This window comes from Crinia signifera, chromosome 5 (assembly GCF_055691185.1).
Source record: "Crinia signifera chromosome 5, ASM5569118v1, whole genome shotgun sequence".
NCBI lineage: Eukaryota > Metazoa > Chordata > Amphibia > Anura > Myobatrachidae > Crinia > Crinia signifera.
In genome coordinates, this window is record NC_139221.1 from 117,836,806 (window position 1) to 117,848,071 (window position 11,266).

Here is an 11,266-nt window from a genome sequence, read left to right on the forward strand (position 1 = left end):
GTAATTAGTTATCCCACAGGTCTTGAATTGACTGCTATAATATTTATGTTTAATTACTTATGTGTATGATATCATGATATAAGAGGGAGCTGTTGGGAATTGATGTCAGCATTCCTTATTCTGACTATATCAGTCTGTCCATATCAGTCGTCTTATTCTAGCGTACTCATTTGTATAGTCTTTTTTTGAAAACCCTTGTGGGTTCACATGCATCTTTTCCTTTTCTTTAATTTGGATGGGGGAATGTGGGTGCCTGTCAGACGGCATGCTACATTTTCATGCTCACCAGAAAAATTCACTGATTGTATGCCAGCAGCATTATCCTCTTTTTACCGTGGGCTATATGTACTCCAGCCTTTCAGTCCTGCAGATAGTGTGGTAACGCAAATGATTTGCTTTCATTAGCTTGAATAATGCATTAAACTAAGGGTATTGGCCAATAGGACACCAGGAGCAGGTGAGCGGCCAGCAGTGTTGGATGTAACTCGTCCGTCATTTGCTGTAGCTACAGCTTTGCCCGGAGCCGAGTGACGTCGGGTGGGTGGTAACTCCGTCCACTCCGACAGTTGCTATGGCAATCCTGAGACGCCGTAAGACCCAGCTAATAGCGGAAACGCACTACAGGATATGACGTGTGCGTGTCACGCCGCGACTTCCGGGTATGGAGACGGACAGCCGGGAATCGGGAACTGGGCACCGCAGGTGATTCACAGGTGAGGTATGGTGAAGTTTAATTTTGGTGGGCATCCCATCCCCTACATATACACAGGTCAGCTTAGTATGCTGCATACCCTTGAGGAAGGAGGTAGCACTCCGAAACAGCTGTCGGGCAGATCTAGCTCATGGATTGGGATATGCTGCTTGAACTTCCATTTACAGCTCCCTCTGAAAAATTCTGATGAGTATCCATGAATTACTATTGAATATGCTAAACCTGTGACCAAATTGATGTCTTTTCCTCACTAAAGAAAATCCTTTGATATTTACTAAACGGTGGTGTGCTGGTTCGTTTGTCCTGGCTTGGATAAAGTTTGTGGCTATATATATATATATATATATATATATATATATATATATATATATAGACTCGAAATGAAGCAAGCAGTGGCACTCTTGGGATTTTTCAAAAAGTGTAATAGGTACAACAGCCAAAAAACCAACGTTTCGGGGCTGGCACGCCCCTTTGTCAAGGTGTAGGTGAGTAGTTACTCACCTACACCTTGACAAAGGGGCGTGCCAGCCCCGAAACGTTGGTTTTTTGGCTGTTGTACCTATTACACTTTTTGAAAAATCCTAAGAGTGCCACTGCTTGCTTCATATACAGGACATATACTTGTATACTATCATGGCTCCCATGATGGGCATTGTACAGGGAAAAATTGCATCGCATGTGATCGCATGCGATGCGATCGCATGCGATGCCATTTTTCACAAAAATCGTGGACATGTGTTCAAATAATGTAAAATGCACCCCAAATGGCATTTTTCACACTGTATCACCCCCACTATCAACGCCAACCTGAAGCGTGGCGAGCGCAGCGAGCCCGCGAGGGGCAGCGGTACGCGTCCTACGCCCTTTTCATACCCCCACTATCCACGTCTGCGTGGAGCTGAGAATAGAAAGTGTGGCGAGCGCAGCGAGCCCCGCGAGGGGACGCGGATACCTGTGAAGCCCGCGAGGGGACACGGATACCTGTGAAGGTATCCGCGTCCGCTCGCCACACTTCGGGCTTGGTGGCTCGCTGCGCTCGCCACACTTTCTATTCTCAACTCCACGCTGACGTGTGACCTGTCAGCTCATGATGGCAGGAACATATTTTAACCATCCTCATACGGGAAATGGATTCTCATCCGGCACAAAGTCAATTGTGATTCTTGTTTTGTTGTATATCAAATAATCTGCCCTGCGGCCTTTCTTATATAGCCAAAGACAGAGGGCAGGTTTAAAGACCGTATGTCCGCACACCGTTCTGCCATTCATAAGACACTGGCCACTGGATGTGTTTATGTACACACCCCTCGCATACTGCCAAGGGGATTCACATGGTCGTGGGAGGGGGACGGGGGGGGGGGGGGGGGACGAATTACTCACTCACTAGGCAGCCAATATATGGTACCTAGTGAGCGGGTCTGAATCAGGTATCAGGTCATTTACACCTTATCCGGGTCATAAACACCTCAAGACAGCTTATAGGTTTAACCTGATGAACTAGGTCTTTTTTCAACCTCACCAACTATGATACTATGATACTATGTATGTTACTATGTATGTTACTATGTATAATGCTATGTATTTTACTATGTATGTTACTATGTATGATACTATGTATGTTACTATGTATGATACTATGTATGTTACTATGTATGATGCTATGTATGTTACTATGTATGATACTATGTATGTTACTATGTATGTTACTATGTATGTTACTATGGGCCTTATTCTGCTTGGTACGGTGGGACCGTATATGGGTGGATCAGGGTTTTTTTTTATCTGCGCATGCGTAGCTTTCGCTATGCGCATGTGCGGCGACCTCACACCGCTCAGGGACGGGCCTCTCCGTGCGAAGAAACCTGTCCGCAAGAGTACGGTCATTGAGGGCGGCATGGGGCTGTTTTTATGGGAGCGGCCGGAATAATGAGGAAAACTGGGCGTAAACATGGGCGTACACGGGGGTGTGCACAAAAAATGTACGGTACTACAACCGCTCGATCGGCGAACGCACGTGCATTTTGGCCCAAAAACAGGCGGACGCCAAAGATAGCTCCAGACCACCCCTAGAGATACAGCATGAGAGCAGATGCCTGGGTCTGCTAATTAATGCTGATTACTACACCTGAATGTATTAAGCAATGCTGCAGCCTATTAAGTGAAAACCATTATTTCACTACCTGCAAGCCACACACAGCCCTCAAACACATTGGAAGCAAATCTTTCTACACTTCTCTACATGTAAAGGTTGTTTTAATTGTAGGTAAGATTCATTCTAAGACCTGCTTATATATGTCAAGGTAGTTATTGTATAACCATCTACACCCATTCAGTTTTTGTATACTTTAAAAAGCAGGACACTCAATTCACAGAAGTTGACTTGTGTCAACTTTTTCACTGTAACACTAACATAACTTTATTTAAATGTAAAACCAATGTGGGGACACATAGATAGTGATTAAAATGCAACATTAGAACATAATAAATATACATGTAATGAGGGTTAAAATTTTGTTTTATTAGGGTGTTTATTAAGGTAGACAATTGAGTTATTAGAAAACAATTATTGAATAATAATTAATTAAATGTCTTAATTATAGTTGAAAGGGAAGATTTGCAGTGCCATGTATGTGAAGGGTATGCCACCCTGCTTGGACGTACTCTCACGATCGGTGACACACGCTGAGTTTTCAATTGAAAAAAGGCGAGACCCGTCCATGCACTATGGCGTACGCTCCGATATACGGAAGATGTCGGTGTGAAAACGGACGAGACCCGTCCGTATACGGTGGTGTACGCTCTGTTGTACGCCAGTTAACGGTGTCTAAGAGGAGACCCGTCCTTGTGGGGTGGCGTACGCTCAAGTGTACGCCACTCCCCATTGTCGGTGTTTGTGCCCGTCCGCGGATGTTTTGTGGGCGGACTTACGCTCACCGTCCGCGTACGGGAAACGTACAGGTGAAACGGACCGTACGTACGTTTCACCGCACCAACCAGAATAAGGCCCTATGTATGTAACTATGTATGATACTATGTATGTTACTATGTATGTAACTATGTATGATACTATGTATGTTACTATGTATGATACTATGTATGTCACTATGTATGTTACTATGTATTCAAAAATACATCTTGATGGTCAGCAAATCTGATTTCAATTGCCCCTCACACAATACAGCTATAACTTTTATAACTCTACCTATTTATTTTATTGTCATTTTTACCCCTAGTTTTTGTTACAGTATAGTATATAATAACATGTAGAGTGAGATTTAATAGGATGAGAGATTCAGAAAGTGAGAGATTTGGTAAGAAATCTCCAGGTTTTTTTTAAAGCGGCAATCATTTACACTGCAAAATCAATCTGGCTTTGCAGTGTAAATGATTGCCGCTTTAAAAAAACTGGAGATTACTTACCAAATCTCTCACTTTCTGAATCTCTTATCCTATTAAATCTCACCCGTAATGTTATAAACTTGGATGCCATAGCTCTTAATGGACTAAGATAACATTTTCAGGAAACACTAGTGGTTGTGTCACCAATGTTTCCAGCAAAGAAGTGTAACAATAATGCACAGGGATTTTGATTGCTATGAGACTGTGTTCCTCGTGTGCTTTAGTAGTGGTAGTAGTAGATTATTATTTACATGTGAGCCAGATGCTTCCAGGTCACTGAAAGTCTAGGCTGTGGCAAGTTATTATGGGAGTAGGTGCTCATCTAATTGCTGGACAAGTTGCAGTACAGAGTTTAACATAGACAAGAGTTCATTCCAGTACATGTGTATATGAGGTCAGGTTTCTCTGGGTTTAAGGGTATACACTGATTGCCAGCCTGTGTGTACCTTTCTCTTTTTAAATGCATTTTTCCCAAAAGCATAGCGGATCCCCAGGTCCTGGTTCCCAAAATACTGGGGACAAATTGACCAGGAGTCCCCCGTATTTTGACAACCAGCACTGGGCCCAAACAGCCAACAGGGTAATGCCACAGCCAGGGAAAACTTTTTATGCAAGTTCCCCCAGCCAAAACATTCATCCCTGTGGCTGGTCAGGGACCTTGGAGGAGTGGGGACCCCCCCCCCCCCCCATTAAAGGGGTCCTCCCTCCAGAGGGGGGGAATCAGGGGTGCTTAGGTGGAATGCTGAATGGGGTATAGAAGAACATCAATTTCCGGGTCCTGCCTTTCCAGAATGCAGGTTTTGTGGCCATAGTACTGTATATAGGTAAATAATATATAACAGGGGTTCTAAAACTCGGTCCTCAGGACCCCACACAGTTCACGTTTTCCAGGTCACCCAGCAGGTGCACAGGTGCATTCATAACTCATTGACACATTTTAAAAGATCCACAGGTGGCGCTTATTATTTAACTTGTGATTCTGTGAGTAGACCTACAGAACATGCACTGTGTGTGTGGTCCCGAGGACTGAGTTTGAGAACCAGTGATATACATTAAGACAAAATGCTTCATCAAATTAAAATAAAAATAATAATTGGGTATATAATGATCCAACAGCTGTATAAGAAAATGCTTCCTTCCAATTTAACACTATCAAATAGGAAAATACTTACAATACTCAATACATTTTAAAATAAATATCTACACCTAGTATGTGAATATGTATTTTTGCCTAATATAGGGATGCTGAATTCAGTGGAAAAATCTGATTTTCTTTTGTCGCATTTATTAGATACACACAAATAACAAAAGCAATAATAGACATGGAGTTGGCCTCCTTTCTGTTCACTAAGGGGTACATTTAGTAAGATGGAAGTTCTGTTGAAGATGGGATATTGCCAATAGCAACCAATCACATCTATTATCTTCCAGAATGTGCTAAATAAATAAGAAGTAATATCTGATTGGTTTCTATGGGCAACATCCTATCTGCAATAGAACTAGAATCTACACACCGCAGCCTTGAAGAAGACCCAAGCAGCAGACTCAATTTCTATCAATTTAGCAGTCAATATTTAATCTGTGTGCAATTTTGTTATTTGGTGGCAGTGATGAATTAGCAAATAGGCAGCAAAGGCACCGGCCTATGGGCCCCTAGGCCTTTTAGAGACCCTGCGACAACTTATAAAAATAATTAGTGATATCAAATTTCTGATGGTTCAGTATATTGAATTCTGCTCTTAAAATTACAGGGAATTTAAAATATATCATTTCAGATTTAAAATGGCTGTTGAGTAGTGATATTTACAGCATTATGAAATCATAACTATAATCCCAATAAAACCACTGTGGGTTATAAGGGAAACATGACTGAATTTAAAATAAACATTGCCTTCATAATACAGTAAGTCTCACTTAGAAATCATGCAAATATAAAAAAAATAATTTCCATATTTGCATGAAAGCATAGTGAACTTAAAATAAAAACAATAGCACTGAGTCAAGTGTTCTCACTAGTCCTCTTCCTCCTCTCTCAAATGTGGGCATTTGGTGGACCAATGGCATAACTCCCCCCTGCCAAAAAAGTTTGTCGCCCCCATCCATAACGTGCCATACACATTACGCCACACACCGTAATAACACTTACACTATACACCTTACACTGTAATACCACTTACACTATACGCCATACACTCTAATGCCATTTACACTATACGCCACACACCATAATACCACTTACACTATACGCCACACACCGTAATACCACTTACACTATACACCACACACCGTAATGCCACTTACACTATACGCCACACACCGTAATACCACTTACACTATACGTCACACACCGCAATACCACTTACACTATACGCCACACCATAATGCCACTTACACTATACACCACACACTGTAATGCCATTTACACTATACGCCACACACCGTAATACCACTTACACTATACGCCACACACCATCATACCATTTACACTATACGCCACACACCATAATACCACTTACACTATACGCCACACACCGTAATACCACTTACACTATACGCCACACACTAAAATGCCACTTACACTATACACCACACACTGTAATGCTACTTACACTATACGCCACACACCATAATACCACTCACAATATACACCACACACTGTAATGCCATTTACACTATACACTACACACCGTAATACCACTTACACTATACACCACACACTGTAATGCCATTTACACTATACTTACACTATACGCCACACACCTTAATACCACTTACACTATACGCCACACACTGTAATGCCATTTACACTAGTAAATTAGTATAATACCTTCATGGGGGGACATTAGCATTAGTAGTTGGTGATGATCACTGGTGCATCCAAAGCATCATGATACGCTTAAAACGTATAAGCCATATAATAACTCAGTTGTATTTAGCAGACTATGATGAGATGCATGGATATACATGAATGTTTTGCCAGCTGGAGCATTATTATTACAGGGCCCAATGCATACTTTTTCACATTTTCCTTTTTTAGTAAATTTGACCATATTACATGTCATATTATAAGTATGAAAAATACAACCTCATTCCTAAAAAAAATGTTATTTAAAGGGTTTGGAGTTGATGAAGCTAAAATAATATAAAAGGGGTGTGAATAATACCCTTTTCACACTAATTCAATTAAAATAATGGGTACTTATGTAATATCTGGGCGCCCAATTTTTGCATCGCATCGCATCGCATGCAATATAGTGGCATACAATTCATGCGATGAGATTTTTCATTGTAAAGACCCGATTTTTAATTGTATAGTCACCCATGGGTGATTTCATACCCCCACTATCCAACTACGTATGGAGTTGATTTTATATAGTGTGGCAAACCACCGAGCCCGAAGCGTGGCGAGCGCAGTGAGCCCCGCGTGGGGACGCTGAATACATGTAAAGTAATCCACGTCCCCTCGCACTCGCCACGCTTCGGGCTTGGTGGCTCGCCGCGTTTGCCACACTATATAATATCAACACCATGCATAGTTGGATACTGGGGGTATGAAATCACCCATGGTTGACTATACAATTCAAAATCGGGTCTTTACAATGAAAAATCGCATCGCTTGCCTTAAGTAGTGGCATGCAATGAAAAAATCAGGTGCCCAGATAATACATAAGTACCAAATAATGTAAGTAAATTTGCCTCATATTGATTTTTTTCCCCCAAGGGATATATATATATATATATATATATATATATATATATATATATATATATATACAAAGAAAATATAAGTGCACAAAAACAAAACCTTAGAGACCAAGTAGAAATAGTGTGACTTGTGCACACACAACGGGAGATATTCCGTCTCAGCCAATTTCAATAAGCACTCTGGGTCTTTTCAATTTAGCCCGGCAGCTCCAAATCACCTGAATTCACAGGTGTGGGATTTCTAGAAAAATAAATTAGAGCGCTCCATAGTGCAGTATATCAAAGACATTTATTTTGTAAAAAGCAATTTTAGCCTTGCATAAAAACAGGCGGTTATAACGTACCGCAACAGGCGGTTCAACAACCGCTGGACAACAGGGGCGTGGCCTGGCGTTGGAGTCCTTGTCCCTACCTACCTGATGCAAGCAAGCGTCTAACGAGTGTAACCGCTCCTACTGCTCAGTGTGTAAGACCACTGTATATGCTGTTGTCCAGCGGTTGTTGAACCGCCTGTTGCGGTACGTTATAACCGCCTGTTTTTATGCAAGGCTAAAATTGCTTTTTACAAAATAAATGTCTTTGATATACTGCACTATGGAGCGCTCTAATTTATTTTTCTAGATATATATATATATATATATATATATTATAATATATAATAGACAGGAATGAACCGGCACTCACTTAATGAAAGCAGCTGCCCTGGGTGCCTTCGGTGGGATGAGAGTATAGTGGAAGAAATTCCGTGACACTCCAAGGGACTTTTGAAAATATTTGTATTAGCAGTAAAGAGAAAAATACAGGTCAGGTACCACTTTGCTTGGTACCTGACCTGTATTTTTGGCTTAACTGCTAATACAAATATTTTCAAAAGTCCCTTGGAGTGTCACGGAATTTCTTCCACTATATATATATATATATATATATATATATATATATATATATATATATATATATATATATATATATATATATATATATATATATATATATATATATACATCCGAATCCTCGGCACTCCTGTCCACTGCAATTGATACCGCTCCTGGTGCCCTCCTGTGGGCACCACCAATGTATGGGACAGACGAGGTATACAGTATATACATAGAGAGAGAGAGAAATCATTTGTGTAATTACTTTTGTTTTTGTTTGTTTTTTCATGTATTTCTTTTTTTATCTCACAGGCATCATGTGAGGTGCAAGTCACATGACAAATTCTTTATAAAAAAGAAACAGTTAAGAGGAGCGAACAACAAAGGTTGGGCCTGTGAAAGCGGACCACACTATTATAGCATGTAAGCCTTTTTCTTTGTATTATTAAAATCATATATTTGATACGGCATACTCTGAGAAAAACTGAGGGGTAACCACACAAGAGGTCCATTTATCATTATATATTAGTGACAATATTTAGTTTCTCTCATACTGTATGTAAGTAATATCTCCGATATCTGCTGCATTCCTTCAGTTACTTAAATTAGCTGCAGCCCCCCTAAAGGCCCCCATACACTAGTCCGACGTGTTCTAAAGACAAGTAGAAGCAAATTCTCCCTGGGCTTAATAGGATGAGAGATTCAGAAAGTGAGAGATTTGGGAAGATACCTCCAGTTTTTTTAAAGCGGCAATCATGTTACACTTCAAAATCAAACTGGTTTTGCCGTGTAAATGATTGCCGCTTTAAAAAAACTGAAAATTTCTTCCCAAATCTCTCACTTTCTGAATCTCTCATCCTATTAAATGTCACCCATTGTCTCCCACTACATTACAAAATTGGTATAGTCATAACTAGACTTTATGCCTCCCCAATAGGGAAAGGGGAGGGGCATGACCACACCGATCCCAGAGATATCCCATGGTATGATCCTCCTTCCCACATTAATATATTAGAGAACACTGCAAATTATTGGATTTAGAAACAAATGATCTTTATACAACATTTATGCACTTAACTTCAGAGCTCTTTGTTATTAAGTTAAATAATACCTTTTTAATATGCTGCCATACCCATTATTCAAACCCATAACCTGTTGCATTCCAGTTAAATACCCTGCTCATTGAGATACAGTATTTAATTTTGCATAAAAACTATGAAAGCACATGTGGAAGCCGGCTTACATTCCCCCAACACTCCTATGACACTCCCACAAGAACACTTTAGCGTACCCAGTTACTAACCACGAATGTTGATTTCATGGAAAGTGAGTATTTAAATGTCATGGGAAAATGTACTGTATGATGGACTAATGTTTTCTTGTGATAAATACCCAGTGACTTATATGGTGCTTCTTCTCTTAGATGAGGATGAAGACCCCAAGAAGTTTGGCAGAAAGTTAGCTTTCCCTAAGCGTGACTGGAACACCAAGATGAGCTGCCATAGTCACCAGCTGCCAGCCTCCTCCCCAGCTGACGCCCTCCCTCAGTTTCAGGCAGCTTCCGGGGAATGTTCAGGAAGATGCTTTGAGCATCAAAGTGTTACAGGATGATATTAAGAACACCCTCCGCAATATAAGGATGATGAATGAAGTGTTCAAGAGCATCTGCCGTAAGAGAGATTAGGGGATGACCGTAGGTGCCATTCTCCAGCTGCTGCTCCCTGAAACACCTGGGCCTGTCCATCATAATTGATTTTTTTAAAGTATTTGATTGTCATTTTTTTATGTTTTTATATAATGATATGTTTTTAATATATTTAAATTTTCTTTCACACCAAAATAGACTGTGTTTTTATTTTGGAGCACTTAAATATAGATGGGCACAATAGTGATTAGTGTTTGCCTTAATCTACCATTAAGGCAAACACTAATAACTATTTTGCCCATCTATATTCTGCCCATCCTTCCTGTTTAAGAAGGTCCAACATGTGACAAATGCATCTCCAAACATGCTTCATATATGTATTTTTTTTACAAAGTCTCATGTGCCTTGGTCTTTTTTTTTCCACCAAAGGTACAATGCTCCTGGAAGGGAAAGGGGGTGGAAGACCCAGTCTGTCCCCTCCACCATGCCCAGGTCCCGGTAATTAGTACCCTCCCCCAATCAGATTCTGTCAGTCTCCTCCATCATTCCCCTGCTCTAGTTATCAGTTATCAGAAACCCATACTCAGGCAACGTTTTACGGTCCAGGGGGTGCTGTATTGTGCTACAATGTCAGAGATGTATGGAATGGAAAGCCACTGCTAGGACATAATACTGAACATTATTTCTTAATATCTAATAATTTTCACAACACTGAGGTCATAGGAACAATTCCCGCCACAATCCTATCGGTGTGGAGTTTGTATATTCTCCCCGTTCTTGCATAGGGGAGAATATACTCCGATTTCCTCCCACCCTACAAAAAATGTACTGATAGCTTAATCGTCTCCCCCCAAAAATGAGCTCTACTGTGTAAGTGTGTTCTATAAATGAGCAGACTAGATGGGCCAAATGGTTCACATTGTATATGATAAT

General features: G+C 40.6%; 1 long non-coding RNA gene across 1 annotated transcript; it reads left to right on the forward strand.

Annotated features, from left to right (window-relative positions):
• Positions 1 to 579: 579 nt before the first annotated feature.
• LOC146079530 (uncharacterized) lies at positions 580 to 10,212 on the forward strand. Its single transcript, XR_014474589.1, has 3 exons — positions 580 to 713; positions 9,001 to 9,111; positions 10,112 to 10,212. It is a non-coding gene; the product is annotated as an uncharacterized LOC146079530 (long non-coding RNA).
• The last annotated feature ends 1,054 nt before the right edge of the window (positions 10,213 to 11,266 follow it).